The sequence below is a fragment of the Trichosurus vulpecula genome, chromosome 6 (genome assembly GCF_011100635.1).
Source record: "Trichosurus vulpecula isolate mTriVul1 chromosome 6, mTriVul1.pri, whole genome shotgun sequence".
In the NCBI taxonomy this organism is placed as follows: domain Eukaryota; kingdom Metazoa; phylum Chordata; class Mammalia; order Diprotodontia; family Phalangeridae; genus Trichosurus; species Trichosurus vulpecula.
Window position 1 is genome coordinate 67,647,373 of NC_050578.1, and position 12,428 is coordinate 67,659,800.

The window sequence follows — 12,428 nt, forward strand, 5'->3', positions numbered from 1 at the left end:
GATCGTTAGTGGCTTCTTTGACTATCCCTGTTGACCTTGCAGAAGCATTTGACATAATTGGCCAACTCCTCTTTTTGATACCTTCCTGCCTCTGATTCCTTGCCACTATTCTCTCCTGGTTTTCCAATATGATGGTGGTGATGATGATGATGGTAGTTATGGTGATGATGATGATGATGATGATGACGATGATTATGATGATGGTAATGGTGGTTGTGGCGGTGGTGATGAGGATGAGGATGAGGATGATGTTGATAGTGATGAAGATGACAACAGCTATCAGGCCAGAAGATAGCACTTTAAGGTTTGCAAAGTGCTTTACATATTAACTCATTTGATCTTCACAACAACCCGGAGAGGTAGGTGCCACACAGAGATTAAGAAACTTGCCCAGGGTCATACAACTAAATAAATGACTGAATCAGAATTTGAATTCAGGTCTTGCTGACTCCGAGACCTGGTATCTGTCCACTGTGCCACCTAGCTGTCCCACATCTGACATCTCTTTCTTGTTCTCCTTTGATCATCTTCCTTCTCCCAGTCCCTAAATGTGTGTGTCCCTCAAGGCTCTGTTCTAGACCTTGTTTTATTTTCTTTGCACTATGCTCTCTTCCCTAACTTCAATTATCACCTACCTCTAAGTGGATGACTTCTACATATAAATCTACAATATAAAATCACCCCTGATCTTTGGAACTCTACTCTTGCATTTCCATCTTCGAGCTGGTCATCTCCGTTGGGATGTCCTACTGGCTTTTCAAATGCATGTTCAAAACTAAATGTATCATTTCTTTCCCCCCAAACCTGCCTCGTCTTCCAATTCTCAAAAATCTCATGTTCGGAACATTAAAGTCATTAAAGTCATCTATGACTCTTTCCTCTTCCCACGTTTAATCAATTGCCAAGTCCTGTCCATTCTGCATCCAACACATGTCTCCTGCCCATCCCTTCTCTTCATTAACCTACCATTATGATTATTCAGACCCTCATTGCCTTTCACCTGAAATCTTATAGTAATAGCTTCCTCGTTGATCACCCAGATTCCAATTTCCCCTCTAAGTCTTGTTTTTATTCACACTATTGCCAAATGTACCTTCCTAAAGCAAAGATCTGACTATGTCACCATTCTGAGTGAAATGTTTTTAAGTCTTGCAATTGACTATAGAATAAAATACAGACTTCTTAGCTTGGTCTTGAAACCCCTCCATCATCTAGTTTATTCTATTTTATTCTGCTTCTTTATATATTTCAGCCAAACTACACTAGAGAAACAAACAATGTGATATACTGCAAAGAAGACTGGATTTGGCATCAGAACCAGCCCATCTGGCTTTGAATCCAATCTCTGCCACAACTTCATTTTGATATGTATCCAAATGATTTCTATACATATACACACATACATACACATATATATATACTTATGTGTGTACGTATTGTATATATACACACTATATATGTTCTATGTTTTACTTTTCTATTTTCTATTTGTTTTATCATCATCATTAATATTATTATTTATTTTTCTATTCTCTATGTCTATGTTTAGGACAGCTAGGTGGCACAGTGGATAGAGTGCCAGACCTGGAGTCAAGAAGATTCATCTTCACAAGTTCAAATCTGGCCTCAGATACTTACTAGCTATGTGACCTTGGGCAAGTCATTTAACCCTGTTTGCCTCAGTTTCCTTATCTGTAAAATGAGCTGCATAACTAAACTTTCCTCCATCTGTTTGCTGATATTTACAATTCCCAAACAAGAGGTAAAAACTAGATATAAAGGAAGAACATAGGAGAATAACCTGAAGAAGGAAGAGAAGTGGGGATTGCCACAGATAGCAAAAGGATTCAGGAAGAGAAACAGGAGGCCAACAGTGAAAGGAGAACCCCAAACTTTAATAACTCAATCACTGTGTCTTATCTTAATAAGAGGATAATTTAGTTATTCAGGTAATATCTAGAAGAATTCTATGGTTAGATTTACCTTTCATAGTAGCCTTGGAAAGATATTATCCAAGGGAGCTATACCTCATCAAACTCCTCCTGACCAGTGTCCCATGAACATCTCAACCTCAACCTGTCCAAAAAGAAGCTTAATCCCTCTTCCCCTAATCCTTCTACTTGTGACTTCATTATATCTATCCATGGAACTAACAATCACCTGATTTCATATATCAGTGATTACCTCAAGCTGTTGCTTCTGTCTCACTTCTTGTATGTGGTCAATTACCAAGGGTGTCCAATTCTACCTTCATAATGTGTCTCATCTATCTCCTCCTCTACGCACCCACAGCAACCACCTAATAAAGGCCCCAGACTATGAGAATGATCTCTTTACAAGTTTTTTGGTCTCCATCCTCTCCCCACACTAATCTTTCCTTCACACTACTTAAAGAATGATGTTTCCTACACATAGAACTTATCTATAGATCCAGTTGCCACTGTCCCCTGAACAAGAGGTTCTTAACCTTTTCCAATAGGCCAGGTATGAGGTAATGAGGGCCTGAACCAAGGCGATGGCAGTCTGAGAAGAGGTGTCTGAGGATAGAAGGAGGAATATAGGAGAAATGTTATGAGGGTAAAACCTATAGAACTTGGAAACAGATTGAATGGGTCAGAGTGGGGGTGAGGTAAAATAAGTGGGAAGTGAGTGAGAGTGAGGACATCCCCATAATTTCCAATTCTTTATGAGTGATCTTTTTCAGCTGACAGTCATTAAGAGCAGGTAGCAGAATAAACAACTTAGAATCAGACCACTGAATTTTTTTTAAATAGTGAAATATATTCAATCAAATTGTCAAAGAGTTTTTTGTACCATCGATACATGAAAAAATATTTTAAAAGTTTGTTTCATATTTATTCAATCCTTTTAATGTCTTTTTATATGTTTTATAATATACATAATTTATTAGTGCATGCTTATAATTTAAAAATAAATATATTTTTAAAAAAGGTAAGAAAGAAGGTGAAGAGTCAAGGTTGATGCCTAACAGAATAAAATACAAAGGGTAATAAGAGGAACCAATTGTGTTATTATCAATTGGTCAAAATATTAAAAACAAAAACAGCTTTACAGACCCCCAAGATAAGAAACCCTGCTCTGAAATTATAAGTTGCAAAGTATTTGCTGTTCTTCATTGGTAGTAGAGTTTCCTCAAAGATAGTTTCCTACACTAATGAAATCATAGTGATAATAATAACTAATAATAATAATTTACCTTCATAACATTTCTCCTATATTCCGCCTTGTCTCCTCAGTCAATAATAATAATATCAATCCATAGAGTTAATTATATTCCTGCTATGCTTCCAAATTATCAGCAGTTCCCTATTGCCAGCCAAATAAAGTTTGAAATTCTCTGACTGGCATTCAAGACCCTCTAGAATTCTTCCTCAATTACCTTCCATTGGGCATGTTTCTTCATTCTTCACACACCACTTTGGTAACTCTCTAATGCTCATTATCACTTAAAATCAGGCATCCTAGTTATGACAGCAAACCCCTTGAAAGCAAGGAAAAAGTCTTAATGAAATTTTTTATTCATCCAAAGGCTACCACTTAATATATATTTGCTAGGATTTTTTAAATTATTGTATTATTACTAAGCAGCAATGACTTTTTAGCTGATATTTTTGTACATGACTAATGTGGGGATTTATTTTGCTTGACTATGCACATTTGTTACAAGATTTTGTTTTTCTTTTTCAGTAGTAGGAAGGGGAAAGGGAGAATGAGTGGAAGCAAGAGAAAATAAATGTTTATTTTTTTTAATCTCATGGTTTATAAAGGAAAGCTCAAATTGGTAATATTTGTACAGCTTAGTACAATGCCTGGCACATAGAAGATGGCTATGTAAATGCTTTGACCTTTTCTTTTCCCTTCCCTCTTCTCCTACAGTGCCTTTGGTATCAAGTTTGATTAAACTAATTTCTCTTAAAAATTTATGATAATTCTGAGCTTCTCTTCCCTTCTGAACCAAAGACTTTCATAGCACATGTGAGCCACTGAAGATCCTAGAATTAAATATCCCCAGCCCTGACACAGATTTGACCAATTCATTTAACTTTATGTGGTTTCCTTTAAGACAGAAATAATCAGTTGCTGTACTGTTCTTTCTAACCTGCCCCAAAAAGATTTGATAAGAATTAACAATATGATTATGCAAGCTTTCTATAAATCAACAAAAGCCATTATCAGAGCTTAGCCAATGTGGACCTCCCTACTGAGATTGTCTGAGATTCTCAGTCTAGGTCTGTCAGGTATAAACAGGTATAGGTGCTACCAAACAATGAAAACTGTGGGTGACAAATTCAATGCTTATGTCCAAAGACCACCCATGGAGAAGAGCTCATCACTGAAGGTTGGCCATCATGCTTTGAATTTTCCCCCATTAAACAACTCATAAAACCAATTTACTAATGAGTGTGAAGGCAGGGGAGTTCATAGAATCAGAGTGGGAAACTGAGTCCCCAAGAGATGAAATGATTTTTCCAAGGTGACATCACATATTTTTGCATTATCAGGAGACAATGCTTGGGTATAAATTCCAGATCTGCTACTTATTACCTAGGTGACCTTAGGGTATTGATCTCTAAGGTCACTTACAACTCTAACAAGGCCCATTATTTTTATTAAAACTCTGGAATGAAATGCAAATTTTTTCAGAACTTAACACCATGTACAGCTTTTAAGGCAGCCAGATAAAAATGCCAACTCTGATAAACATATCACTGACAACTGGAAAGCAATCTATCAGAAATTAAGCCTAGGCCAACATTTTACACAATATTTAAATTCCAAATGGATGCATGACCTGACTATAAAGATCATATGATTTAAAAAATGAGAAGATAAGGACATCATATGCCTTTCACAGGTATGAGTAGGAAATGTATTTTTTAACCAAACAAGTGGCAGAGGAGGCAATTACAATCTGATGATTTGAAATTGAAAAGCTTCTTCAGGAATAAAATGAATGCATCTGTGATGGGAAGGACAGTGGCCAAACAGGGGAGGGGAATCTGCATGAAATTCCTCAGATAAGAGTTGGGTTTTCAAGGTATCAATACAACTAAAAGAAATAGGTAAGAGCAAAAATCATTCCTCAATAGATAAGAGGTCAAAGGATATCAGTCCATCAGTAAACATTTAGTAACCATATATGCCATATAACCATATATGCCAAGCACTATGCTTAAGCCCTGGGGATGCAAAGAAAGGCAAAAGTCCCTAACCTCAAGGAGCTCATAATCTGATGGGGGAGATAACACAAAAACAAGCTATTCTTGTTGTCCAGGCCTACTCTTCATGACCCATTAGGGTTTTCTTAGCAAAAATTCTGGAGTAGTTTGCCATCTCCTTCTCCAGCTCATTTTACAGATGAGGAAACTGAGGCAAAAAAAGTTTAAGTGACTTGCCCAGGGTCACACAGCTAGTAAGTGTCTAAGGCCAGATTTTAATTCAGGTCCTCCTGACTGCAGGCCCCAAACCCTATCCACTGCATTCTATCCACTGTGCCACCCAGATGTCCTTCAGACAAGCTATTACATAGGATAAATTTGAGAATATCAAGAGAAAGAAGGCATTAGGATTAAGAGGGATTGGGAAAGGCTTCCTGTAGAAAGTGATAGTTTATCTGGGGCTTGAAAGAAACCAGGGAAGGCAGGAGAAAGAGATGAGGAGAGAGATCACTCTAGACATGGGGGAGGGAAAGAAGGAAGGAAAGAAGGAAGGAAGGAAGGAAGGAAGGAAAGAAGGAAGGAAGGAAATATTTATTAAGTGCCTTCTATGTAGCAAGCATTGGACTGAGCATTTTACAAATATTGCCTCATTTGATCCTCGCAACAACCCAGGGAGATAGGACATCCAATAAGTGGTTGTTCTTGAAGACTTCCAAGGAAGGTAAATAGGAGGTGGCTCATTCCAGTTTTGGGGAGCTCTAAATTTTTTCCGACATCAAGCCTAAATTTGTCTCTTTATAACTTCCACCCATTGCTCCTACTTCTGGCCACCAGGACCAAACAGAACAAGTGTAATGCCCTTTCCACATTACAACCTTTGAAAACTATGATGTTCCCCTTGTCTTCCGCTGGCATCCTCAATATCACCAATTGATCTTTATCTGGCATGGCCTCAAGACCCATCCCCATCCTGACTGCCCTCCTCTGGGCATTCCCAGCACCACACCATCTTTCCTAAATTGGCATCCAGGGCTGAACACAAGGCTCCTATTTATAGTCTGGCCAGGGCAGGGAGCATATGAACTCTCAGCCTCTCACTACTGGAAGCTATGCCTCTCCATGCAGCCCCACAATGTACTCAGAAGCTGTTTTGACTGATCCCTCATCCTGTTGACTCATCCTGATCCTATAGCACTACTCTGAGTCCCTTGGATTCAGGGTTTGAATTGTGACAGAATGATTCAGAACATTCTTGTCTTCTCTGGAGGACTTTACATTTTCATATCACTTCTCCTAAACAGATGGATGCCATTTTGGAATGCTATATGCATGTCCACAAATGAATTGGTATAGCTTACAACTGCATAGGCTTCCTGCTTCTGCAGACACAAATAATAATAGTAATAAGAACAATTTAAATATTTGAGTATGGCTTCATGGTAGCTAAGACCTCTATAGAATCATAGAATCACTGAAACTTTGAGCTAAAAAAGACCATCAGGATTCTCTGCACCAATGCTTTCTTTTCATAGAGGAAGAAATTCAGGCTTAATAAAGCACAGGTTTTTCTGTTGTTCAGTTGTTTCAGTCACATCTGCCTCTTTGTGACCCCATTTGTGATTTTCTCATCAAAGATACTGGAATGGTTTGCCATTTCCTTCTCCAGCTCATTTTACAGATGAGTAAACTGAGGCAAACAGGGTTAAGTGACTTACCCAGGGTCATACAGCTAGTAAATTTCTGAGGCCAGATTTGAACTCAGGAAGATGAGTCTTCCTAACTCTAGGTCCTGGATTCAATCCAACAAGTCACCTAGTGAAACTCTTAGTTTACAAGGATTTTTTTTTGAGTATTCAAATTTTAGGAGAAAAATGCAAATAATTATCTTCCTCCCACCAAAGGCCAACATTAGGAAGTAAGTTTACTTTTTTTTTAATCACTTCCTTCCTTTCTTCCCTCCTTTCCTTCCTTCCTTCTTTCCCTCCCCCATGCCTGGAGTGATCTCTCTCCCAACTGCTAAATATAATCTTCTACAACCCTCTACAGTGGTCACTGGCATTCATCATGGACAGTTTCCAAAATGGCAGCACACTTAATCAACAAAAAAAAAATGAATTGATTCCCCTCAAACTTGTATTATACTGACTTATGGGTGAAAAATGGATTGAGACTTCACTGTTGCATTATTTATTACAAATACTGAAAATGGTTTAAAACAAATGAAAGAAAGTTTTGGTTTGACCCTCAGTTAACAGGAAACAAACAGAATATTCCATTCCCTAAGCATCTGGTTGATCAAGATTTACATATATATACATATATATATATGTGTATATATACATATATACATATATATGTATATATACATATATATACACATATATATACACACACATACAATTAATCAGATTGGTAGTTTAATTTTTTTCTTGCAACCCCAGCATGTTATCACCTTTGTTCTCATTTCTCACATCCCATTAGCCCACACTGACATCATCCAAAGATTATGTTACAAAGATAAATCTGTGTCAACATCAGCTGATTAATGTAGATGCCACTGAAAAATCTTTCTATTAGAAAGTTTTCATAATTACCCAGTATATCTAGATTGTATCTCTCACTAAGAAAGAAAGTTTACTTTTACTAATATAGCAGATTTAAAACTTTCTGTAATTATATTATGCAAATACAACATGAGTGACTTAGTTTGTATTCAAAAAAAAAACTAGGAACATTAAGTTTATGGCTACAAAATGGTAAATTGATAAAGGAATAGACATTAACTCCCACTATCACCATTTCCTACATAAATTTAACATAAATCATAAGTAGATAGATGGATGGATGGTTATAGGGAGGGAGGGAGGAATGTAAGAATAGAGGGATGAAGGCGTGGAGGAATAGTTGGTTGAATTGGAGGAGAGGTGGGGGGAGAGAGAGAGACAGAGACATAAAGAGACAGAGACAGAGAGACAGAGAGAGAGATAATATGCAATCCCCTATGTGGAAAAGCCTAGGTAGGCTGAATCTGGAAAGTCATGATGCAGTGCAGTGGACACGCATTAGAAAGAAGTGAAACATGAGCAGATATTTTGGAATTGGTTCAGTATGCTAACCAGGTAATGAAAAGGAGTATCTTTGGTGTAATAGGAAGCCAGAACTGGAGTGCACTGAAGAAAGCACTAACCGTCCCAGGGCTAGTGTCTTGGTGTGGGCTAAGACCAGACTTGCTGATGCTAGAAAATGATGATGAGATGTTAAGGGCTGTGCCTGACCTATAAAGCTACTGGCCCTGTTGCTGATTCTGTCACTGTGAAACATGAGGTAAGAGTGAAGGCAGCATGTTATAGACATATCTGGAAAGTGGTGTGGAGCACGTGGCCCCTTTGCCAAGAATCCAAGGACAGCTAAGCCAATTTGCAGAATCATTGCTCACTGAGCTCCACCTCTGACTTTCCAGACTTTCTCTACCAAGCCAGAGGAGCCTCCCCATCCTGGAAGTTCACTTCACCCCTGGATGCCTCACACTGAAAGTCCTTATGTTCCCTTTCTCTGATTGGCTAGTTTTTCTTAGAATCTCCATTTTGAGGAAAGAACCCAATCCCACAATGTTATTCTCTTCTTACTACACAACTTTCCAGAATTTCTCTATAATGCCTTTTGTGGGCATAACTTCTCTCCATCCCCTATTTCTTTTTATGTGTTTGTCTTCTTCCATTAGAATGTAAGCTTCTGGAATAACTAGGTGGCACAATAGATAGAGCACTGGCCTTAGAGTCAGGAAGAATTGAATTCAAATCCAGGCTCAGACACTTTTTACTTACTAGCTGGGCAAGTGACTTAACCCTAATTGCCTCACCAAAAAAAATGGAAGCTTCTTGATGACAAGGACGACAAAGACTGGCATTTCTGCTCGTATTTATATTCCCAGCACTTAGCACAGTGCCTGACACATAGTAAGTGCTTAATAAATGCTTGTTGATTTGACTTGAAGATATTAGAAAAGAATCATCAAGCAACTGGTTTGTAGAAATGTTGGTACAAGATCCAATTAAATCCAATCGTCCCAAGAGCATTTAGTTAACAAAATGAAAGAAGAACAACAATCAGATGAAAACTAGATCATATCCGTGAATGTTTCCATACGAATAATTTTCCATATCAATAGCACTAGATCCACCACATTTGGTTTCTAACATCTGAGTTCCAATGCATGAGGAAGAACAAAAAGTAGAACACTAAATAAAACCAAGACAAAGAGTGATTGGACTAAGTCAAAGATTACAACTGTCTCAAAAGTCAGTTACTTATTCAAATCAATGGTCTGAAGCATCCAGTCTAGTAGAGTCAAGGATGAAGAGCAAAAACTGGATAGAGACAATCTCAGAGAGATTTGCATCCATTCTGAGCCTCCCCAGTAAGAATCTGATCTCCCTGGTATCTCCTTATGTTTCCCCAAATATTATTTTCTCCTTTCCCCCTCTTCTTCCTTCCCCTGGGAGACTGAGAGTTTTAAGAAGGAAATATTCACCATATACCAAGATGTGGTCAAAATGGGTACAGGATTTAGACATAAAGAGTGATACTATAAATAAATTAGGGGAGTATGGAATAGTTTACCTGACAGATTTAAGGATTAGAGGGAAATTATAATGACCAAACAAGTGATAAAGAACATTATGAGATTGTAAAATAAATAATTTTATTATATTAAATTTAAAAATTTTTGCACAAAAAGGAGTACAACCAAGAGTAGTAGGAAAGAAGAAAACTGGGGGATTATTTTTAGCAAGTATCTCTGATAAAGGCTTCATTTCTCAAATATATGGAGAACTGAGTCAAATTTGTAAGAATAGAAGTCATTCTCCAATTGATAAATGGGCAAAGAATATGAACAGGCAGTTTTCAGAAGAAATAAGAGCTAACTATTATCATATGAAAAATGCTCTAAATCACAATTGATTAGAGAGATGTAAATTAAAACAACTCCGAGGTTACCACCTCATACCTATCAGGTTGTCTAATATGATAGAAAAGGAAAATGATAAATGTTGGAGGGAATGTGGGGAAATTGGGACACTAAAGCACTGTTGGTGGACTTGTGAACTGATTCAGTCGTTCTGGAGAGCAATTTGGAGCTATGCACAAAGGGCTATAAAACTGCATGCCCTTTGACCCAGAAACACCACTGCTACATTTGTATCCCAAAGAGAAAAAAGGCAGGGAGGGGAAGGACCTATTTGTAAACTAATATTTCTAGCAGCTCTTCTTGTGGTAACAAAGAATCAGAAATTGAGGAGATGCACATCAATGGGTAAACAGCTGAACAAGTTGTGGTATAAGATTGTAATGGAATAGCATTGTGCTGTAAGAAGTGACAAGCAGGATTACTTCTCTGATGCAAGGTGAAATGAGTAGAACCATGAGTAACGACATCATACAATAATCAACTGTGAATGACTTAGCTATTCTCAGCAATACAATGATCCAAGATAATTCCAAAGGACTCATGATGAAAAATACTTTCCACCTCCAGAGAAAGAATCGATGGAGTCTAAAAGCAGATCAAAGCATACTAGTTTTCACTTCATTTTTTTCATGATGGTTTTTTGTCTATTTTCTTTCACAATATGACTAACATGGAAATATGTTTTACATGATCGCATATGTATAACCTATATCAAATTGCTTACTTTCTCAGGAGGGAGGAAGGGTTGGAAGGAGGGAGAGAATTTGGAACTCAAATTTTTTTAATGAATTTTAAAAACTATTTTTAATGTAATTGGTAAAAATAAAATATTACTAATTTTTTTAAAAAAAGGAAAACATTAAGAATTCAGCATAACTGCTGCCTCAGTATTATATTTCACATGTCTTTGGTGTTATTACATTTCACAACATTTAATTCAATGATTCATTTCAACAAATATTAACTATGTAAGAGGTATGCTATAAAGATAGCTAAAATACAGATTTACTCTAAAGGATGTCTACAGTTGTTAAGTTAGTTAAGCGAGATAGCAGGGGAGTAATGTTTGAGTTGAGGAGATTGAAGGAAGAAAAACTAATGTGCTGAAGAAGAGAAATATTCTAGGTCTTCTTTCTGTCTCGTTTTTGCTACATTTCCACTGCGAGGAAAATGAGGACTACAGTTTCTCTGGCTGCTCTTGCTGGCATCCTCCCAGATGTATGATTTTAAAATCACAAATGCATAGTAAAGAAATGGTATCGGTAACTTTGAATCACAGCTCCCTTGCAGAACTTCATTCCGAACTGTTACATAGGAATGGTTTGTACAACACAATAGCAAATAACAAAAGGGACATTTTCAGAGAAAACTAAGACGTTTGTACAAATTGATGCAGAGTGAACTAAGCAGAACCAGGAGAATAATTTAAACACTAACGATGTTTTAAAGAAGAGGAACTTTGAAAGACAAGAGAACTCTCATCAAAGCAATGACTAACCAGGATTCCAAAGGACCGGTGATGAAATACACTAGCCACCTCCTCACAGAGAAAGACAAACTCAAGATGAAGAATGAGATAACTTTTTGGAAATGGCCAATGTGGGGATTTGTTTTACTTGGTACCAAGGTCTTGTTTTTCTTTCAATGTGGGTGGATGGGTGGGGAATACCAATGACGTTATTAAAATGTTTTAAAATTTAATTTCCAATTAGCAAAAAATCTATTTTCTCTCCCTCCAAGTTCTCTATTGAAAAGACAAAGTAATAAACATTTATTAAGCACTTCCCAGGCACTCTGTTTAGCCCTAGGGACACAAAGACAGTCAAATACATCCCTTGCTCTCAAAGAGCTCATATTCTAGTGGGAAAAGCAACATACAAACTATGCATAATCAAGATCTGGATATGATAAATAGAAGGTAATCTCAGAGGAAAGGCACTAGCCTTAAGGGGAAGTGAGAAAGGCTCCTTGCAGAAAGTGAGGTCTTGACTGAGACTTGAAGGAAGCCAGGGAAGCCAGGAGGTAGAGATGAGGAGGCAGAGAATTCCAGGCATATCAGATATTAGGGACAGCCTGTGAAAATGCCTGGAGTATGGAAATGGAGTGTCTGTCCACAGAACAGCAAGGAGGACAGTGTCACTGAATCATATTCTCCCTGGAGGGGAGTAAAGTGTAAGACAACTGGAAAAGTAAGAAGAAATCCAGATGTCAAGGACTTTAAAAGTCAGACACAGTATTTTATATGTGATCCAAATTAACTGCCAAATCTAATGGCTTTT